At 42.2% G+C, this 23,706-nt stretch overlaps 1 protein-coding gene across 9 annotated transcripts in view; it reads right to left on the bottom strand.

Moving 5' to 3' along the window:
* The window catches only part of LOC134210571 (PTB domain-containing adapter protein ced-6-like), a 182,862-nt gene extending 164,252 nt beyond the window's left edge, over positions 1 to 18,610 (bottom strand). For 2 of the 9 annotated variants that reach the window (XM_062686651.1, XM_062686652.1), the window contains exon 1: positions 17,923 to 18,286. The gene's annotated coding sequence lies outside the window, so the exon portion shown is untranslated. The other 7 variants (XM_062686645.1, XM_062686653.1, XM_062686648.1 and 4 more) reach the window with 7 other exon arrangements.
* Between the last annotated feature and the right edge of the window lie 5,096 nt (positions 18,611 to 23,706).

The raw sequence follows: 23,706 nt of genomic DNA, 5'->3' as shown, positions 1-23,706 counted from the left end.
TTTCCACAGGAATTCCCAAATCAACTTCCAAAAGAAATCATGAAGAAATTTCCAAAGAAACTCTCCCAAGGGAATTTTGTAAGGTTTCCCTTATACAATTTCCGTAGGTATTTCGGAAGAACTTTCCTTAAGAATTCGAATCAAACTTCTAATGGAATTTCAAAACCCAGATTAATCCACCTAGTGGTGATGGTGCCTTTCTTGTTTGTTCAAAAGGTTTGGAAAAAGCTAAAATAACACCAATATGTGGATTGGTCTTATTTTACATATTTGTTCATAAGCATAATAAAATTTCTTGCCGAACGCAGCTTGTTGCAAACAAATCGGATGAGCATAAGTGCAAAAAATGTAATTTTGTTTTGTAGTTTTAAAATTGGTGTTCTCGCCATAACTTCTGATCTGAAATGGGAAACAATGGGTCAAGATTCTGCGTTGAATGCAATCCTTTGCGAGCGAATAGATAAAGTCTAAGTGCTAAAAAAGTGAGCCAGACTTTTTTGCATCTTTTTCACAATAAATAGTATTTTGACCATAACTTCTAAGCCCCTAGTCCGATCTGACCAATTTTCAATAGGAAACAATGGGACATTCTGCGTCGAATGCAATTGATTGCGAGCGAATCGGGTGAGGAAAAGTGTTTGAAAAATGAGTGATACTTTTTTGCGATTTTTCTATAACAAAATATATTTTGGCCATAAGTTCTGAGCCCATAGTCCGATCTGGCCAATTTTTGATAGGAAACAATAGGGCAGAATTCTGGGTCGAATGCAACTTCTTGTGAGCAAATCGGCCAAGGATAAGTGCCAAAAATTGAGTAAGAAATGATCATGTAAAAATGTATTTCAACCATAACTCTGAATCCCATAATCCGATCCGCTCAATTTTCAATAGGAAATAATGGGACAGGATTCTGGGTCGAATGCAACTTGTTGCGAACAAATCGACTCATGATAAGTGCCAAAAAATGACAGCAAATCGGTTAAGGATAAGTGCCAAAAAATGAGTAATAAATTTTCATGTAAAAAAATGTATTTTGACCATAACTCTGAATCCCATAATCCGATCAGCCCAATTTTCAATAGGAAACAATGGGACTGGATTCTGCGTCGAATGCAACTTTTTGACAGCAAATCGGTTAAGGATGAGTACCATAAAAATGAGTGAGATTTATTTGTCCACAGACATACACACACATACACAAACTATCAACACGTTTTCGCGCAATGCGTGACCACATGCTTGCCACATGTGGTCTGGACACTACTCCGGACAACCTAGTCCGGAGGATGTGTAAAGATGAAGTTTGCTGGAACGCCGTTTTATCGGCTATCGTCCAAATCGTCTCGGAGCTACACAGAAGGTGGCGCGTGGACTCAAGGATAGCTAGTTCAGGCGCAAATAAGAGGTGGTCCAAGGGTTGGGAATTGGCTTCATGGATCATACCGACCCTTTTATCGAACAAGTGGCCACGCGAATAACGACATGGTATCGTCGCTTTCGCGGCGTCGGTCAACCGGGCGGGTTCCGAGCCCAAGGACGGAAAGGGGTTCTCGTCAAGACTGGGGCAGGCGTAGGCACCGCGTCAGCAAGTTCCTCTGTGTGTTGGCGAATAGACCCTATCGCAGAGAGGTCAATTTGGGGTGCACGCGGCATCAGCTTCCAGGACCTACGGATTGTCTCCGGGGGACCCGTAGAGTAGAGATGGTCGGGTTTCGGGTGTTCGGGTTCGGGTCGGGTTCGGGTTTGGAAAATTAGAACAATCTCGGGTTCGAGTCGGGTACGGTTTTGTGAGATGATAAAATGTCGGGTCTTGATCGGGTACTAGTTTAAGAAATAAAGTATTGCATGTTTTTTTATTCGCTTCTGGTAATTTTAAGGCTTGTTCGTTGTATGGGCCTATATCCTTTTGAGTGTAATGAGAAATATAAAATATCTAGTTTGAGTTTTCCGCCAAAAAAATTGTTCGGGTCCAGCTCGGGTTTAAGACTGCAAAAATTGTCGGGTATGGGTCGGGTTCGGGTTTGATAAGATTTTTCATTCCGGGTTCGGGTCGGGTCCGGGTTTGAAAGGAATTTACAAAATGTGAAACCCGACCATCTCTACCGTAGAGGGGACATTTCTGTTTTAACACCAAAGCTAGTCATTTGATGGATCGTTTTTCATGGTTTTCCATCAGGAATTAATATTAAATGGAACATTAACGGCGTTGACCGCTTCCAGGACCTACGGATTGTCCCCGGGGAACCCGTAGAGGGGACATTTAAGTTTTGGCACCAAAGCTAGTCATTCGACGGTTCTTTTTTCATGGTTTTCTATCACGAAACGAGGTAAGAATATAAAATTGACCATTGACGACTCTGACCGCTTCCGGGACTTATGGATTGTCCCCGGGGAACCCGTAGAAGGGAACATTCCAGTTTTAGCGCCAAAACTGGTAATTCGACGGTTCCTTTTCCATGATTCTCTATCAGGAAGTGAGGTATGAGTATAAAATGGACCATTTATGGCTTTGACCGCTTCCGGGATCTACGGATTGTAGAGGGGACATTTAAGTTTTAGCAGCAAAGCTAGTCATTCGACGGTTCTTTTTTCATAGTTTACTATCAAAGCGAGATATGAATGTATAATTGAAGACTTTGTCCGCTTTCGGGACCTACGGATTGTTCTCGGGGAACCTGTAGAAGGAGACATTTCACATTCTGCGCCAGAATAAGTCATTCGAGGGTTCTGTTCTCAAGGTCTTCGGTCAAGAAGTGAGGAATGAATATTAGCGATTCTGATCATATCCGAAACCTTTGCATTGCTCCGAGGAAATTTGATGAAGGAGACATTTCAGTTAAAGCACCACAACAAGTCAACGGACAGCTTATTTTCAATTTTTGATAGTATTGCTAAGGAATTCCTGAAGGAAATTCCGGAGTAGTAAATATTTCAGAAATTAATAGATAGGAAATCCGAAATGAATTTTCGGAGGACTTTCCAACGGGAATTCAAGGGGTTTTTCTTGGAAAATTTCGCACGGAATTTCTAAAGAATTCTAAAAAGAATTTCTAAATTAAATTTCTGAACCATTGCTAATAGAATTTCTAAATGATTTTCTGAACAAATTCCCGAAAGAGTGCTCAAAGGAAATTCTGAAGGAATCTTTGGAAAAGATGCTAAATAATCCAGAGGAATGATCGAAAGAATTCCTGTTGGAATTATCGAAATAATTCTTGAAAATCCTAAGAAATTCCAGAGGGGAATTTTGAAAGAATTCCAAGAATTTTTTTAGAGCTTCCAAAGGGATTTCTTGAGAATTCTGAAAATGTTTTCCGTAGAAATTTATAAATCTATTTTCGAACCGAACAAATTGCTAAAGAAATTTCCAAAAATATTTCTTAAGAAATTTCGGAAGGATTTCTCTAAAAGCAATTTTCGAAGGTCTAAAAAAAAAATCCGTCTGTACCTATTCCTGAAGGAACTTCCGTTAAAGAATTTCTGAAGAAATTCCTAAAAGAATTCGTAGAGGAATTTCCGAATGACTTATTCAAATAATTCAAATTATTCAAAATTATTCAAAATTGTAGGAAAATAATTTTTTTCCTCAGAACAATTTTGGCGTAAATAATTAAATTTCAGAGAAAATATTCGATTTGGTTGGTCACGTGCCCCAGCTTAACTCCATCAGTGCTCGAGACCACACATAAATTTTATTTGATTATAGATTCTATTTCTACTTCCAGTGGAGAATGGTTATGTCTGCACTAATAAACATCATAAATTAAATTAGTGAATTTTTGCCATAAATTTTGATTTTTTACAGTGTTCTTTTACCTAGATTAATAACTGTTTTCGGATAGTTGCAAATGTTTTGTCTTGTACTGAAGCTCGCCTGAAGTGAAAATTTCAGTATTTGATATAAAAAAGTATCATTCACTGAAAAAAAAGAGTTTGTTCACCTCATGCGTCAATGCAGATATCAATAAATCAGAGAAACAGAAAAAAATACATAATGCGCGCTTATTCAAGCAGATACCAGAGTAATCTGCCCTAACCGCACGCATCAATCAAACAAAGGACTGGCTGTTGAAGTCACTTAAGTGGCTCCCAGCGCAAAGTAGAAACCCCGACCAGTACAGTGACTTCAATTGTTCAAGCCTCAGCGCAACTGCACACACGACCACACACCTACCCAAATTAGCTCTCGAAGTCACTCGAAGAATGAAACAATTTCCATACCGCTGCAACAGCAGTAGCAGCAGCACTCAGTTATCGAAGGTTTTTTTTAAGGTTCAGCCACGACTTAATATGATGATGACAAATTTCCTTAAAGTACCAACGAGCTGAAGTGAAACGACGACGGAAAAGGTGTAAAAGACATCACAACAAGCAATATGGATACGTTACCTAACTTCGGCGAACTTTCAAACACACAACACGTCTCCCTCTCTGCTTTGGTGTGGTGTTTGATATTTTTCCTCGGTGGAGGCGCTCGGCTGCTCTGTGGTGAGTGATCGACCAACTGAGTAATAAGTAGCTCACAACACAATGTTTTCGCACTGATGTGTATGTGCACACGTTTGTATGAACCGATCGTTGGTATGCGGAGTTCTCCAACACTGTGACTTCTATGATTGCTTCTTCTGTTGCTGTTGTTGCCTACTGTTGGCCTAACACTCTCCACTTTCCGTAAGTTACACTTTAGACCTTAATCCAACACCACTGCAAGCAACCAAATCTGCGCACCAACTTGAGCACTTTGAGGTCGAAAATCGCACTGCAACTTTTACACACACAAAATTTCCTCGATCACTCGATAGATCACTGCTGCATATGCACTGGTTTACTGCGATCACTCTGCGGTCGAAGATGACGTTTTCAAATCGCACTTCACCTGGTGGTTACCCTGGAAACGTATATATAGAAAAGATGGCTCACTATGGTTCACCGCGATCGACGACGGACAACGACGGCTCCAGTGACTTGATCGATAGACGCAAAACTAGATTCCATTCCAGCAGCAGCAGCAGCACTGGAGTCCGTCGACGACAACGACGGCGAGAAGGCTTCCTCTTCGGCGATCGTGGTTTTTCCTACACTATTTGCCCTATACACTAAATACTTGTTTTTTTCCTCTCCACAATACTCCACAGGGCAGCAGCACAGCCAGCAGTCTGTATGAGCTTTTGTGGTTGTCTCAACTCAGTCGCAGTCGCAGCGCATACTACTGTGCGGAGTAGGAGAGGTGATTGCCGTGCTAAAACGCGAGGCTTTTGATCAGCGTTCTCTTTCGCTTTCCGTTCGCGGTAGGGTGTCCCAACGATAATCAATCTTAATGATGGAGAAGTTTTGGGCTTAACTCAGAAGTAAAAGATAAATCAATCTAAAGTTCAAAATGTCCTAATGTGTTCATTTCTGAACTGAGTTGGCATCTTATCTTATTTGCCAAATTTCGGAATATTAGTCAATCGAGCTTATTAAAGCCACGAGGTGTTCATTTTCTTATGTCTAACTAGATCGTATAGTCTACGTGTAGAAATTAAAAGGACCATTAGGATAGGGAGATATCAAGAAATGGAATCTATATGTGGATCAATACTAGATAGGGATTGTTATCGAGATGGGAAGAGTCGATTGTAAATATATAATGAAGGATTGATCCAAACTAATCCTGAGAGCGAAACGATCAAATGGAAAGGAGGGGCGTTCAATATATATGGGAAACTAGCCAGCTATCACTACTATCGGTTATGATATAGGGTATCAGGCTCAAACCTAAGCCTTATATGCTGCAGCTGAGCACATTTATCGTTATAAATCTACATTAGCATTAGCATTAGCATTGAGCAATTCGCACAAATTCGTAGGTGGTACAAGCCAAGACTATTGTATGAGAGTAGCATTACTTTCATCCGTTACCTCAGATATTGATTTGGGACTAATCACTATCTCTTAGATGGAAGCATTGCACACTCCAATAGTCAAGATCTGTCCTGGCCACGTCCTTGCGAATGCTGAGGAAGGGGAAGGATGGTTAGTTGGACACCTACTTAAGAAAGATGCAGAGAACTCTACGACCTCTCATAGGTGCCACGGGAGGTTTTGGGATTATGTGGAAGGTTATAACAGTAGGAATCCATTTGGTAGAACGTGAAACACAGAAAGAACTAAGATAGAAATACAAAGTAGGAAAGGGACGAGCCTGGAATTGAACCCACGACCTCCTGCTTATGAGGCAGAAGCGGTAGCCACTAGACCACCGAGCTCGTCTATTTATCGTTATAAATCTACATATATTGAAGTTCTAACCAATATTATACCACCAGTCGGCTCGCTTACTTTTGGTTATTATGCCAAGTAGCCAAAAACAACGATAATTATCCACGAACTCTCATTCATCAAAATCATCAAAAGTCTTGAACAATATGGATCAAATATTGGCAAAATTTCTCAAACTTGGCTCTCAAGTGGATGCTTCTTCAGCACATCTGGGACTTCACCTCATAAAATTTGCTCCCAGACAGACCGCATGCTGGTCGACGGATGGCATTTTTCCTATATTACGGATGTTAGAAAATTCGGGCGTGAATATCCAGCGTCATGATATCGAGAAACGATAAAACTATGCGTTTCAATATCTAATTCTTGACAGTTGACGGGGTGATTCAACTGTACCACCAGATGCTGAACGAGAGTATAAAAATGTCAACATTTCTGGAGACGCCAATTTGTTCACGGGAGACTATCCACGAAGCATTGACTACGAAACTCAAGAAGTGGTAGGTAGTTCTCAGAAACGACAACAAATAGATGGTTGAGTATCGGACGAATAGAATACTGCCAAGAGTCGAATGCTAGAGACAAGTATGTGGTAGATTGAACAAAGAACTATGTAGTTTAGCAAGGACATAGAAATCCACGGCTACGAAATGGTGAATTGACATCCGGGAAGGGGTACCTAACATAGCTCTGGTCTTTACAAGTTCCAACACTCACGCTTCCACTGGCTTGCCGATGACAAAGGGTTGTGTACTTAACTGGGAAGTGCAGCTTCGGTACTGTTGTCCTTCTGCAAACTGGCTGAAAGAAATGCAAACTGGCATGTCTCCAAGGAAACATCATTGTCAGATCATAGACATATTGTGTTTAAATGGGAAAACGACCATCAACTTCATTTAGAAACGCTAGAAAAACGAACTGGGAACAATATGAGCAATATTTAAATTCAGACCCATTTACAAAAGGTGGAAAGATTGATTTAGTTCAAGAACTGGAATGTTTCTCTCAAAAGGTAAATGATAATATTTAAAATGCTTTCTACAACAGTTGTCCTACGAAACAGTCGTCCTCTAACAGGGACGTTCCGTGGTGGAACTCAAAATTGGAGAAACTGCGGAAGACTTCTCGTAAACTTTTTAATAAAGCAAAAAGAACCTCGAATTGGACTCCGTATAGGAGTGCACTTACTGAGTACAATAACGAAATAAGAAAGTCCGAAAGAAGATCGTGGGCTCAAACGTGTGAAAATATTAGCAATACTCCAGAAATCGCGAGACTTTAGGGGTCGCTTGCAAAAGATCATACGAGTGAGCTAGGGAATCTGAAAAAAAGGATGGATTTTCCACACAAACTTCTGGTGAAACATTAAAGTTGATTATGGAAACCCATTTTCCTGGATCGATTATGTGTGTAGACCCAACAACAAGTATTTCGTTTGAAAGTCAAAGATGTTCAGCAAGAACAACTAAAATGTCTGATGATGCGAAAAAATTTGCACAAGCCTTGGCTGACGATATCTTTACGGGTAGAGGGTAGAGAATGCAGTGAGATCTTTCTAGCCTTATAAATCTGCCGGACCGGACGGAATAATTCCAGCAATGCTTCAAAACGGAGAATCAGTGCTGATTCCGCCGTTAATTGAGATTTTCAAGGCAAGTCTAAGATTCAATTATATTCCATCTTCATGGAGGAAAGTAAAAGTTATTTTCATACCAAAAGTAGGAAAGCGAGATAAGACGCATCCTAAATCATTCAGGCCCATTAGTATTTCATCAGTTCTGTTGAAAACTATGGAAAAAGTGTTGAGTGTATATATCAACTCAAATTACATGATTAAACATCCACTGTCTAAGTTCCAGTTTGCTTACCAGTCCGGTAAGTCAACAATTACGGCACTTCATACAGTGGTATCTAAGGTGGAAAAAGCGTTTTCGGTAAAAGAAATAGCATTTTGTTCTTTCTTGGACATTGAAGGAGCTTTCGATAACGCTTCTTATTCGTCAATGGATCGTGCCATGAAGAAAAGAAACTTCGACACGAACATTATCAAATGGATTCACACCATGCTTGCAAAAAGAGAAATCTCTTCAGAGCTGGGAAGTTCGTCTCTTACAGTATGGGCAACAAAAGGTTGCCCTCAAGGAGGGGTCCTCTCACCACTAATGTGGTCCTTAGTTGTAGACGATCTTCTAGGAAGCTTAGAAGAAAAAGGTTTCGAGGTTGTAGGCTTTGCTGACGATATTGTCATCATAGTGAGGGGGAAATTCGACAATATCATTTCTGAAAGAATGCAATGGGCTCTAAATTTTACCCAATCGTGGTGTATTCAGGAAGGCCTTAGCATTAATCCGTCAAAAATTGTAATTGTACCATTCACTAGGAAAAGGAAACTTGATCTAAAAGCTCTAAAGCTTGGAGGACTAGAAATTCAGCTTAGTGAACAGGTCAAATACCTGGGAGTCATTCTGGATTCTAAACGGAACTGGAATGCTCATATTGAGTGTGCAATCGGAAAGGCAACTAGTGCCTTCTGGATATGCTCTAAAACATGGGAAAATGGGGCTTAAGACCAAAAATGATAAAGTGGATTCATACTTCCATTGTTCGTTCAAAACTGACATATGCTGCTCTTGTATAGCGGCCAAAAACATAAGAGGCTACTGCATAGAAGAAGCTGACAAAACTGCAAAGGTTAGTGTACATTGCTATAACGGGAGCGATGCGTAGCACCCCTTCAAAATCGTTAGATGCAATTCTAAATCTGCTACCATTGTATGAATTCGTGCAGAATATGCAAAAACTTAAACGATTGAAGTTATTCAAGTCAGGCGATTTAGTGGGCCACTTGAGTATCTCACAAAATTTTCATTATGGGCCAGTGATGAATATGAGTGGAGACTGGATGAAACCTGTGGAGAACTATGACATTCCTTATTACATACGTGAGCTCCTGCTTCTAGAATCAGTTAGCTAGAATCGCCAGTTTCTCTTCCAGGTAACATGAATTAGTATATGTCTAGTCGAAGTCAAGATACTGCTCCCTCTTTTAAAAAAAATTCAATGGTTCCAGCGCAACCTGCTGTCGATGAACACCAGACGATGACGCGGCTCTAGATCCACTTGTTGGCTCCTGTTCCTTGCTGCTCGGTCAGTTTGAATCTTCTGTCGCTAAGCTACCCATCGAACCTAGGATCATTCATTAACGTTGCCCATGAAGTGACTTGAATAGTGTTGAGTTGCATTTAACATTAGTTAGTAGTAATTTATAGATTATAAGTCATTGAGAGTAGCATAAGAGTTTAAATATGTATTGATGAACTTATTGCACTTCCTTTAAAGAGAATGAATTCTCATTGGAAGTGCACCGAAATTGTAAAGAGGTTTGAAAAGAAGAGGAGGTTTTATGCCTTTGGGAGAAGTGATTCAAATGAATACCACTCCCAGGGGCTTTTCCCTGCTCCAAGCAATAAAGATATGAAAAAAAAATCGGAGGTCCCACTGTTCGGGACGGTTCCATCAAATTCTACACAGATGGCTCAAAAATAGGAACAAAAACGGGAGCAGGAATCTTCGGCCCTGGGATATCGATCTCAGTGGCAATGGGAAACTATCCAACAGTGTTCCAAGCGGAGATTTTGGCTATAATGAAATGTGCTAATATCTGTGTAGAGAAGAAATATAGATATGCAAATATTTGTATCTTCACAGATAGTCAAGCGGCATTCAAAGCATTGAGTAGCTTTAAATGTACATCAAAACTTGTCTGGGACTGCATTCTTTCATTGCGAAAAGTGTGCCAAGAGAACTCCGTAAATCTGTACTGGGTTCCAGGACACTGTGACATTGAAGGTAATGAAAAGGCAGACGAGCTCGCAAACCGAGGTTCAAACACACAGTTTATTGGCCCAGAACCTTTCTGCGATATATCATACTGTACAATAGAAAAAAAATTGAAATCCTGGGAAGCACAAAGGTTGATGACCAACTGGTAGCTTGCCAAAAAGTGTGCTCAATCAAAGAAGTTATAATTCCAAATGTTTCAGTAACCGAAAAGCTCTTGGAGCTCAGCAAGAGAGCTCTCGCAACTTTACTGGCGTAATAACCGGACACTGCCCGAGTAGATATCATTTGAAAAATATTGCCCAGATTCAGAATGATATCTGCCATTTCTGTAACATGGAACATGCAACCTCGGAAAATCTGCTTTGCAGTTGTGATGCATTGTACAAGGCTAGGTATAGATTTCTAAATAGTGGCTTTATGCAACCAGGAAATATTTGGACTGCAAATCCTGGAAAGGTAGTGGGTTTTATTAACTCAATTATACCGGACTGGGAAAAGACGCGTCTTAGGTTGTTTACTTGACAAATGGTGATCAACTTACAAGATGCGAATACATAGTTAAGAGTAATCAGGGGTATACCACAAAAGTTCAACTCAATGGACGCAGTGGTTCTACGCCCCAACAAAAAAAAAGCACAATCTGCGCTTATGAAGTGGGAACGCTTGCTGCCGATCTGCAAGACAAAGAGAACTTCTACAGTCAACTTAATGCCGTCGACATCAATGTGAAGATCGGATCGGACAACTCAAACCATGAGCGCATCATGGGACGCCATAGCCTCCGAGAAATGAGCGAAAACTGTGAGCTGTTTGCAGATTTCTGTGGTAATAACGACATAGTGATTGGCGGATTGCTCTCCCCTTATCGACTGTTTCACAAGATCACGTGGGTCTCTCGTGACGGCTTTACAGAAAATCAGATCGACCACATCTGCGTCCGCCGAAAATGGAAACGGAACCTTCCTGATGTACGGAATAAACGAAGTGCCGATATCGCGTCTGATCATCACCTCCTCATCAGCTAAATACGCCTACGCATTGCGTCAGCAGGAGGAGTGTGCTGAACGACGGTTCAATACACGCCGACTGGAAGATGCCACGGTGAAAAGGTCCTTTGTGGAAGAACTGCAGATACACCGGAAGGTGGCAGAGTAGAAAATCAATGGATTGCCATGAAGAATGCCTTCATCGCCATCAGCGAGAATAATCTGGGCGAACTGTACACTCGTTGAAAACAATGGATCACCGATGAGATCTGGAGGAAGACAGAGGAGCGAAGAGACGCCAAAACCACGATAGAGCGAACAAAAACCAAAGTAGCCAAAGTTTTAGCCCATCAACGATACTCGGCTCTAGAAAAGGAAGTGTAATGCTCATGTCCACGAGATGCTCAAAGCTGACCCCATGACATCCACTCAACTACTACATCGTTTATTTCGTAATATCTGGGACATCACAACTTTCCCGTTCAACTGGATTTTCAGGGTCACACGGATCAAGAAAGCACGGTGGCCTAAAAACTGGATCTTAAGCAACGAGCTCCATCGTTGGCCGAAAGTCATTTGGCCGAACAGGTCATCCGGCCGAATAGGACATTTGGTCGAATAGGACCTTTGGCCGAATAGGACATTTGGTTAAATAGGACATTTGGCCGAATAGGACATTTGGTTGAATAGGACATTTGGCCGAATAGGACATTTGGTCGAATAGGACATTTGGCCTAATAGAACATTTGGCCGAATAAGTCATTTGAATAAGTCAATAATATAGAATATTTGGCCGAATAGCACATTTGGTCGAATATGACATTTGGCCGAATAGAACATTTGGTCGAATGGGACATTTGGTCGAATCGAACATTTGGCCGTATAGGGCATTTGGTCGAATATGACATTTGGTTGAATAGGACATTTGGTCGAATATGACATTTGGACGAATAGGACATTTGACCAGACAGGTCATTTGAAAAGTGAGTTATGAGGTGTGAAAAGTGATACGTTTCACTTCTCACTACCTATTTTCCACTTCTCACTGTGAAAAGTGAGTTGTGCGAAGTGAGAAGTGAGACGTCCAAAATTGGTTCCAAATAATGTTATTAACTTTCTGGTGCCCTCATCTACCTTCCGGAATTCTCACGGACTCCCTGGAGTCGCAATAAATCTCCAAGGCTACTGACTGACTTTTTCAAATCGTTGAGGCGTTAAGGTTTTCGTATTCTTTCTGGAAATTTGTGTGAAATCTTCTATGTTTTGACACGACTTTTGAGTTCTTTGAACACGACTCTAGAAATCCTTTGAATTCCGTTAAAAAAATCTCACGGATTTGCAGGTGTTATCGTGGCTATCAACAGGTAGCAGATGTCTTTACCTACGTGCTGATGGTATTTGTTTGCGTGGGAGCGCTATCAGATTTGTCAAATCAACGATTACAATAGCAAATAAGTCCTTTTGAACATTTGGTATTGAAGTATACAAAGAAGAAAATATTGTGAATCGTATAAAATACGGCAGACTTCAGCGGGCTGGTCACTTAGTGCGAATGTTGGAAGAAAGAATCACGAAAACAATATTCAACAGAGAACCGAATAGAGGCCGAAAAAAGCTTTTGAGTTATTGAATGCACTCTACAACCTATGTGGCCATTCGCCATGTAGATAATGAAAAGCGCGCAAATAATGAAAGCGCACAACATGGACACAAAATCATAAAATAATAAAATTTGTCAGTTCATGAAATCATGATTATAGTTCACGATTTCAAGAACTGCATTCATGACACTCTGGAATGCTCATCAGTTGATATAATGCATAACCAGTTACACTTCGATTGTTCCGTTTTCAAGAAGCAAGAACAGCCGAGAAGCAGCTCACTCGGTGGACTTGAGTCCAATTCTCATATGGAGCCTTTTTTATTTTTCAATCTTAACAACCAAATTGTAGCGCATGGGATGCGTTACATAAAAAAATTAAATCATGAACTATATTCATCAAATCACGAAATAGGTTCATGATGTATTTTCATACCATGAAATTGTACTAAATTCCTGAAATTATGAACTAAGTTCACATTGCGGAAACAGATTTTTACCCGTGTAGGATAAATTAAAAATAAACAACATAGTTTATTGATTGATCATTATCCAATTTTATCAAAATAATGTTCATATGTCTGATATTTTCTCTATCTTCTCGCAACGATAGTCTAACAGTACCAACGGACTGTTCGATCAAATAGTCTTTTGTTGTAAAAGGTATTGTATTGTATTGACACTATTTTCAATGAACCTATCTTCTAAAAAGGATCCTCTATTGTTCTACACTCTGCAGATCTTATATTTTTGTAGCACCTTTTGCAAATCTTTCCTAGGCGTACCTTCTTTACTGAACTTTCCATTTCTGCCTTTCGCTATAGGATCACTCCAAAACCGAACTTTTGATAGAAGGCTCGGAGACCCATAGTGTTATATACCAATCGACTCAGCTTGACGAATTGAGGTGATGTCTGTATATGTGTATGTATGTATGTGTGTGTGTACAAAAAAATGTGAGACACTATTTTTTGTACTTAGCCATATCCAATTTGCTTGCAACAGGTTGCATTCGACGCAGAATCCTTCCTTTTTTGCTAACGAAAATTGGCCCAATCGGCCATTGCGTTCTGGAGTTGAAAAAAAATCATAATCGATTTTTTTTTTCAAAAACTGCTGCAATGCATTTAAATGAACGCAAATAGGTATAGAATCATTTGGGCAGTACTGGGTAGTATTCCCGTCAGCAACGTTCATTACTCGAGCGCATTACAACCGAATTACTTGTTTTTTAGTACATGGTTAGTTCCTGTCGATATCTAGTGATGTACAAACAATCAAGCCATTTGGTTGGAACGCGGTCGAGTTATTAATGTTGTGGACGGGAATAGGGGGTGCTGCCCAAATGGTCCCGCTCCCTAAATATGAATTGATGTAAATACCTGAATCTATCTCCCTATAGTGCAATTTCGATCTCTCCTATGTGCTTTTCTTGTTACTTTTTATGTGTTTCACAAGAAAGGCACTATAATTACTAGATGGATAATTCTGGGTTTGATAGTAGGAATTTTTTGAGGTTATGGTTTTCAGTCTTCTTATGCTCAAAAACAGGTTTTACGTTTCTATCCGACGATTCGGTTACATATATTGTATTGTACCTATATTGTACCTTATTCTATATAAGTACAATATATGTAACCGAAACATCGAATAAAAACGTTAAACCCGTTTTTGAACATAAGAAAACTGAAAGTCAACCTCAATTAACCCCATCATAGCCGACCTCTCCTAGGAACTTAAAAGTAGGAAAATTGAACAATTTAGTTTGTCAAAATACATCAAATTGCAGTATTGAACGACGAGCGACAGTAACTGCCCAAGTAACCAAAAGTTCCTTTAAGAGTACGTTTTTCGCTTAAGCAGCTCAGTGAAGCTGATTAAGCGAAAAACGTACTCTTAAAGGAATTTTTGGTTACTTGGGTGGTACCTGGAAGTCTGCGTAAATTGCTGGAAGCTCCCAAGAATTTCCAAACAATATTGGAAGTCTCAAAAGTTTCTGATAATATGAGAAGAACTTTGGATTCTTTCACGAATTACGTAACGCTAAATTTGATGATTTATGACCCCCACTCTCCCCCCTCGTAAAACTTTTTGTATGGAGGTTTATTTTTTTATATATGGATCGTAACGCTCGGTCAGACCCCCTCCCACCTCCTACAGGCAGCGTTACGTGGTTTGTGAAGGACCCTTTACAAATCCGTACGAGCATTCCTGTAAAGTCAAATGAGATTCTAAAAGAAAAGATACCCATCTAGTAAGTTCGTTAAGATTGTTTATATATTTATGAAGTCCACGAGTGTGTAGAAATCTTTGAAATCATGTTAGAATATTGTAAAAGCAGTCTTTCTGTAAGTTTGAAATCAAAAGAATTTAAAAATTGGAATCTGGAATAGCGATAAAACTGTATTAAATATCGATAGAAGACCTACCATGTCTCTAAGTTATTCTCAGAACGAATATTTTTTTTATAGTAACCTAGCGGCTACTGAATGAGCTCAAGATTCCCAAATTGGACGCATAGTCAAATCACTCGCAATCAGGTTGCGAAGGCCGACGGAGGTCCTTCGTAGCTTAGTTAGTTAAAGCACCAGACTAGCGTATTGAGGGTCGTGGGTTCGAGTCCCATCGAAGGGAAAGCGGTTACCTCCAATACATTTTTCAAATCAATATCTTCCACATAACATAATTATTTCATTTAATTGAAAATTTTAAAAACATGAATGGAACACTACTGGGGAAACCAGCGAGTTTGTTCTATTTTGCTCAAGATTCTAACTAGAATTATTTTATTATAGTGGTCGAAAATTTGGAATGAAACCGAATCACTACTGATTTTACTCTAGGCAAAATCTAAAATTTGCATTATGTTATGATAGCGAGCTGAATAGTGAAATTGGTCTAATCTTGAAAATCAATATTTGAAATAACAAAATATCGCAGGGCATCTATCCCAAGGCTTTGCCGATTTTGATGTTCTCCATGTGTATCAAATGTGTAATCCAAATGGGAGCATTCGGCTTACAATAATAATCCGGCAATTCTACAAGTAGAATGTTGTAACGCAAGTCCATTAAGGAGAGAATTGTCAAATGTTATTTGAATTGCAGTAATAATTCTATTGTCGGAATCAAACATTCTAGAAATCTATTCGTCAAACGAACATTCGGGATAGTAGAAAATTTAATGGAGGGCATCTGTGACATTCTGTCCACAAATCATAAAAAAGCAAAATTTATTGCCAGATAAAAGTGAGGTTAAAAACGAAGTATCATCATTCGATAAATTGATGATTGAGGCGTTCTATGCACTGTTTCTTGTGTTTGAAATGGAAGAAAATGTTTTATAATGAAAACCCTGCTTTGACAATTGAAGTGATAAGAAAGCATAAATTTTGATTCCAGTTTTGAAATTTTTCGAAACCTAACCTCACTTTTAATTGCCAATTGAGTTCTCCAAGCGCAATTTTTCGCACACCAATGTCACTGTATAGGATATATAAAATAAAAGTGGGTGGTAATCTTGAGCGGCAAAAATATCACGAATACTTTTGGAGGAAAACAGCACACATTGACAGGAATACAGCGAAGTCACGCACACTTTCATTTATTTGGAGAAGTCAATAGAGATTGCCCATCTTGCAACATACAAAGGGTTATAGCCTGTGAGTTTCTAAAAAAGTAATATTTGCCTTCGCTTATTATTTTAACTCGTTACACATTACTAACAATCTGGTTTGTAGTATAAGGGCCATTTGTATTTGTTCATGGTTTCAAACCTACAATCGTTTCACAAGGCTTTAAATAACTTAATTCATACTTTTGTGATGTCAGAAAAAAAAATGTTAGATATAAACGTAATCAAAAAACTTTGGGAAATACGGGTTTTTGCATGAATTTTCTTTTTGTTGAAGGATGAACAATTCTCGCTTAACTTTTCAAAAAGACCTAAGTAACATTTTTTGCATTAATTAATTTGAGTAGTGCAATCAAAAGCTTTCATATTGGCACATTGGTCTATCATTCATTGGTATCATTCTATCAATTCCATGAAAGTCATAGGTAACGAAGAAAATCGACGTTTGCTTGGACGGAAATTTCAATTCAGTATCGGGAAACAGTTCCTGTCAAACCTTGTATAGCATCCGTTATAATGGCGAAAGTGGAAATCTGTATTCCAATATGGCCATCATGAATTCCGAACGGAAAAATGTTGTTGTTGTATTGGGGTTATCCATTTGACCAAATTATGACCAAAAATTGTGGTTTTGATCGGGCTTTGAAAATATGACTCGTTACGCTCGTCATCACAACCGTAGAGCTGCTTATAAGATCAATCGTTTGACTTTTGATGTCTTTTCAGCGAATTGATGAGAGGTTAACTAATGGTAATAAGAGCGCCAATAAAACTGAGCAACTAGCTATAGCGATTGCATTCATAAATCCGCTATAAGAATTAAATAAAACCAGCAAGCATGGAAATTAATACTTGGAAGGAGTATCTATTATTCTATGCGACGAACTGTTTTAAAAATATAGAAGCTATAGTATATGCGCAAATAGCCAGCATGAGTTAACTGCCAGAAATTTGTATGGCGAAAGACATCTAACGCGGGTTTTCTCAAAACTATGAACTTCTTCTTCTGAACTATTTCAGAAAGTTATACTCCTAGTTTGCCGCTGTAAGCACGCTCAAATTAGGCGATTCATTGTTCAATGAGATTTTGAGTTTTTACCAACACTGGGTTTGTTTAGATTTTAGAATAATTCAGTGGACAACCATATTACCATATAACGATAAAACAAAAAATACTCTATTTTCAATATATTTTTAATGATTGTGTCGAATTTTGTAATTTAAGTTTAAACCACATTCAAACATGCATTGAAGTTTATACTATTGATCAAAATCATTTTATTTTCGAAATCTGAATAATTGAAAACTACAAAAAAAAATAATCAAAATACCCCGTCTAAAGACGGTTTGGGCATTAGAAGGTTAACAAATCATGCAAATTACGGAAAATAGCAGACTCGCAACATCAAACATTTCCAATATTTCAGATTTCTCGGCACACCCTAGCCCACTGTACATTTTTCTGGCTCTTTCGATCTGCTTTTTTGTGCCCAGCCACTGGCCAGCGCTTGCTGGTTGATCTGCACACCTCTCTCCTACACAGCGACACAAACCGCTGTGATCACCTCTATATATGCGAACTATTATAATGATACCTACTTCAGGATTGGAATGATGATTTAACCATAGGAGAAAAAATGGCTATTGGTGCCTACTGTTTTTCTGCTCTCCAAAGTAGGAAGTGCCAGCGAAAATTATTAATTTGGATGACAAATTAAACTCACTGTAGCGCGATCGCGATCGAGTACTATTCAAAGCCCGAACAATGACTATGCCACAATGCACTTTCAGACGCACAAAAAAAGCAAAATCAACATCAGCTGAATCCGCAGTGGAAAAAATTCATACAAAATCGACACAATCCGTTCCGCGATCTCTCGGTCAATAATATTCCACGCTGGTAAACAACTAAAATGCACCAAATCAAAAATGCGAAGCGACGCAAATAGGCAGGCTATCGAAAAATCTAACCCTCGCAGCAGTATGCACTATGTAAAGCAGTTAGGTCGGTAGTAGAGACTGTAAGGGCAATCGTATAACCACTGAGCACTGGACCACTAACTAACAAACTGATTGAAATAATCCACTCGATCACAATCCAGCTCTGAGCTGAGAGAAGAACGCAAATAAAAAAAAACTCACAATCTAAGTGAAACGGCGCGGGAGAAACACACTCGTTCAGCTGTACATTGGCACTGACTGGCTCGTTGGACGGATGACTGATCGCAACCTGCTGTCCGCTGGTGAGCTGCTGAGTGCAGGCAAACCCTGTTCAGTCGTGGCGATGTCGATAGATGGAGTGCCGTCGTGATGGTGCGCCACCGAGCTGAGATGCTGAGCTGAGAGTGACTTTACGGGCTGTAGCCGCGCTAAAGCTTGTTTTACGACTCGACTCCCTCAACTCGCGCCAACAAACAACTACGCGGTGCCATGGGGCAGACGATCGGTGACCGTGTGTTCACGCTGTGCACCATGCTGCGGAAGGGTTGATCATTGTGGTTTCAGGGAAATATTGAAAAATATTTGATTTTTACTTGCATCGTCATGTTTATCCTTTTTGAGCAACGAACTAAACATTTATTTGGCTTTTTTGATACATCTGCTATTATTCATCTGACTCGAACGATCAAATGTTTGCAACCGACCATTGCTTTGCATACCATTATCTCATAGATAGAAATAGTAATCTTAGAGTGAAATCAGTGATGGAGAATTTAGAATTCAGACCGTACCGTAGAATCGGGCGGGATCGAGCATCCTTTGGGACGACCGGGTGAACAACCCCGGTGTGAATCATGATGATATGCTGAAAGGGCTTCTACAAATCTATAGATCATCTGTTTTCCATGTTACGATCGGCGCATAACAACGTCTGTTCGCTATGTTAGGGGCGGCTGATGATCGTCCGCTGAGAGCTGCAGAGGGGAACTTGAAGCAAAACTGCGGTTCTCAGCAGTCTTCCATCGGAATTTGGTTTTCATCAATCGATTACACAATTCCTATAGTTTTTGGGGCATAAGTTCACACAATTCTATAAACTTGATTTGCAAAATCAAAATCAAAATCAAATATGACCAGATTTAGTCACATTCAAGTTACAGCAACCATGTTTGTCTGGCTTGTGCTACTCGGGACCAGAAGGGAACTTTAGCTTCAGAACCCCGTCATACATAAAGTTCCATAATACCGGGCCCAGTATTGAATCTTGCGGAACTCCTGCGGTAATAGGTACGCTTCTCTGACCGGCATCGGTCTCGTATAATAGTACACGGCTCTGGAAATAGCTTTCCAAAATCCGGTACAGGCCCACCGGTAGGCTGAGCGCGATGGCATCCCAGCTTGCGCTGTTGAATGCGTTCTTCACATCAAGTGTCACTAACGCACAGTATCGAATACCTCGCCTTTTCTGTTGGATCGCTATCTCGGCGGTCTTTACCACCGAGTTAATAGCGTCCAACGTGGACTTATCCTTGCGAAAACCGAACTGATTGCTTGACAGGCCGTTCGTACCCTCTAAGTATGGGGTCAGCCTGTTGAAGATGGCCCTCTCTAGCAACTTGCCTGTCGTGTCTACGGGTAGATTGGTCTATACGCCGATGGATCGCCCGGCCTTCGGCAACAACACCAATTTCTGCCTTTTCCATCTTTCGGGGAATCTACACTCATCTAGGCATCTCTGCATAGCTATCCTGAACATGTTCGGGTTCGCTATGATTGCTGTCTTGAGAGCGCTGTTCGGAACTCTATCAGGCCCTGGGGCTTTGTTCGTTACCGGGGATTTGGCGAGTAACTCTTCGTTCGTCACCGGAGCCACCATTTCGGCCTTGCGCTGCAGGAGGCCAGGGACTTGTGGCTCGGGACAGGAAGAGAACCTCGATAATCCTCGCCAACCTATCCGGGGACCGTTCGGGGGATGACGAGCTCCCTTTGGTCTTGCTCATCACTATCCTGTAGGCGTCAGGCGTAGGGCGAGACACTCGAAGAAGTGGAGGCGTCTGTGACAGAGGCAATAGCCACGATCGAGAGCTGGATGAATGGAGTTAAGCTACAAATAGCTCACCACAAAACGGAGGTGCTATTAATCAGCAACTGCAAGGCTATCCAGCGGATGGAAATCGTCGTCGGAGGACATGCGATTGCTTCGAAGCGATCACTGAAGCACCTGGGAGTGATGATCGACGACCGGCTAAATTTCAACAGCCACGTTGACTACGCCTGTGAAAAGTCGGCGAAGGCAATGAACGCAATAGCGAGGATCATGCCAAACGTTGGCGGCCCACGAAGCAGCACGAGGCGTCTGCTAGTTAGTGTCTCGTCATCGATACTGCGGTATGGGGTTCCTGCCTGGGGCAAAGCACTGCAAACCAAGCGGAACCGGGAAAAGCTGAAAAGTGTGTTCCGGCTGATGGCCATACGAGTTGCAAGTGCGTATAGAACGATATCGTCGGAGGCAGTATGCGTTATCGCCGGGATGGTACCCATTTGCATCACCCTGGCGGAAGACATCGAGTGCTACCAGTGCAGAGACACCGGAAACATGAGAAAGGTGGCGAAAATTCGCTCGATGGCGATGTGGCAGCAGAAGTGGGACAGTACTGAGAAAGGAAGGTGGACCCACCGGCTCATTCCAAATCTGTCGACGTGGATGAATAGAAAGCATGGCGAAGTAAACTTCTACATGACGCAGTTCCTGTCGGGCCACGGATGCTTTCGGAAGTATTTACATCGGTTCGGACACACCAATTCCCGTTATGTGCAGAATGTGAGAATGTTGAAGAGACGCCGGAGCACGTGGTGTTCTATTGTCCGCGGTTTCCGGAAATTCATAGAGAAATGCCTGTCTCAAGGGCGGATAATATCGCAGAGCAAATGTGTCACGAGGAAAACACGTGGAATTCGGTAAGCAGAGTCGTGACGCACATACTGTCGGAGCTGCAGCGTAGATGGAGGCGAGATCAGCGAATAAGTGCCAATTCTGGGGAGTATTCAGCGCAGTGAGCAGTGTTTGGCTTCGGGTCGTCGCGGCGCCGGTGAACCGGAAGTTTTCTGCCAACCGGAATCCTCGGACCGACCTCGGCACTCGAACAGCCAACCTGCAGAAGAAAGAAGAAGAAAGCGATTGGGGTACGTAGGGCACCCGAGGACGATGTCGAGAAAATGCGTGAAAGCGTCCCCTGCGATAGCCGCCGGTAGTCGGGGCACCACCAGTGCGGAAGTTTCCTTCACCGGAACTGGTGGACCACCCTCGACGCAGGGGGAGTCAGGAGGTTCGGTGCATGACCGTCGAGGGATCGAGACTACGTTGCAGTGGAGCAGTGGATTAACCAGCCAGTTGGCGAACAAGCATAAGCTAGGGGCCGGAATTTCAGAAGAAGTGCATGAGTACAGCCCCCCTCCGAAGTAGTCGCAACATCCCGTGGTCCTGGGGGGATCGAGGCAAGGAGGATAAGGGACCCATTTTATCCGGGATGCACATTTTTAGCAGGTCAGGAGGAGCCCATCCTGTTCGCCTGCGAGCATAGTGTGGATGCTCGAGGTGTCTGTCGCGCAGATTTTTGATGGCCTTTAACCCTTATAAAAAAAAAAAAAAAAAAAAAAACACACACACACACACACACCCACACACGGGGGGGGGGAGAACTGCCTAGGGCGTGGTGGGATTTAGCAGTGGGATCTGCTAAAATCCCTCCCAAAAAACCACAAGTGCCCGTAATCAGACTCTATCAAAGCGACTATGTGTCGCTTCAAAAGCACAAGCCCAGGGAGTGCCAATTGGCATGGGGAGTGTCCCTACTCCGGTAGGGTAGCGCGTGAGCTGCTTCGGCAGGGAGTGAGTGATCTGTTTGTGCTGAGGCAGGAGTGTCATAGCGCGTCACCGCTATTGTCACCTCGAAGCGCAGCAGAAGTCTGAGTATGGACTGCACATGCTAAGGTAAGAGTGTCGTAGCGTAGTATCGTTGATTGGTCCCTACATACCGCTATCGAACCCTCGAGGCATGGCAGTGGAGTGTTAGAGTGAGTTGGGGAGTGTCCCTACTTCGGTAGGGTAGCGCGTGAGCTGCTTCGGCAGGGAGTGAGTGATCTGGTTGTGCTGAGGCAGGAGTGTCATAGCGTGTCGCCGCTATTGTCACCTCGAAGCGCAGCAGAAGTCTGAGTATGGACTGCACATGCTGAGGTAGGAGTCGAGGTACCCATCGACACCTCGAGGCATTGCAGTGGAGTGTTAGAGTGAGCACCCAAAAAAGGGTCACATGGAGCGAATGGTCTTTGGAGAAGCTGCTTCGGCGGCAGGGTAGCAGTGGGTTGTACCCACACACCTACAGTTGTGCACATGTGGTGCATGGGGAGTGTCCCTGCTTCGGCAGGGTAGCGTGTGGTCTGCTTCGGCAGTGGTGTGATTGATCTGCTCGTGCTGAGGCAGGAGTGTCGTAGCGTAATATCTGTAGGCCCAGGCAGTTAAATGGAGCAAATGGAGTGAATGGTGTGCGAGCACCCAAGCCAGTCTCGCGTGGGACGAGTGCCTGTGTGAGCGATAATGAGCGAGTACGCTTAGTACTGCCATCCCCCCAGCAGTAGTACTGCGAGGTAGTTCCTGGGGGAAACGATGGTGGAGCCCAAGGGAGTTTAGTCGGTATTACCGGTATGGTCGAGTCCGACACTCCAGTACACTTCCGTGTGGTAGTTTGGCAACTACAATGCACGTGTACTGGGTTAGTGTGTAAATGCATTCTCCCTTGTAAAAAAAAAAAAACACGGGAGGGGGGGGGCACGGGGCAGCAGGGACTATTTTCAAGGGTTTGACTACCCCTCCCCATGGCCACTGCGAGTTAGACCGGGACCATCGTCCCTAACCCCTAATTCCAAGGCGTCAAGCGACCCGTGCCGAGGGGATGCATGGCCAGGGGGTGAAATAATGAGTTAGGCCTTTAACGGAGCCTGTGGGGTACCTGGGCACCCTCCACAGTAATTGTCCCTTACCGCGTCATGCTGGGCTCTGGCGTGGTGGACCTCTTTTCCCGAGCAACTCGTGGGACCAAAATGGAAAACCAAGTCAATTCTTCAATTAGTGGTAGTAGTGTAGGCGACATGAGGGTAGCAGGAAGTCTAGGGTAGGCGCCAATCGCTCCAGGGGCGATGCCCTAGTCATCACGGCGAACGAGGCTAAGTACTCGGATGTTTTGAAGGCGATGAGGAGTGACGTCAAGCTCGGTGAACTCGGCGCCGACGTACGTCGAATAAGACGTACCCGGATGGGCGAGATGATACTCGAGCTGAAGCGGGGCGTCTCGCAAAAGGGCGCCGCCTACAAGAAGTTGGCGGAGGAGGTCCTGGGCGAGACGGTCAAGATGAGGCACTCACGACGGAGGTGAATCTAAGGGTTAA

Source organism: Armigeres subalbatus, chromosome 2, assembly GCF_024139115.2.
Source record: "Armigeres subalbatus isolate Guangzhou_Male chromosome 2, GZ_Asu_2, whole genome shotgun sequence".
Classification (NCBI taxonomy): Eukaryota; Metazoa; Arthropoda; class Insecta; order Diptera; family Culicidae; genus Armigeres; species Armigeres subalbatus.
This window is presented reverse-complemented; position numbering and strand designations above follow the sequence as displayed.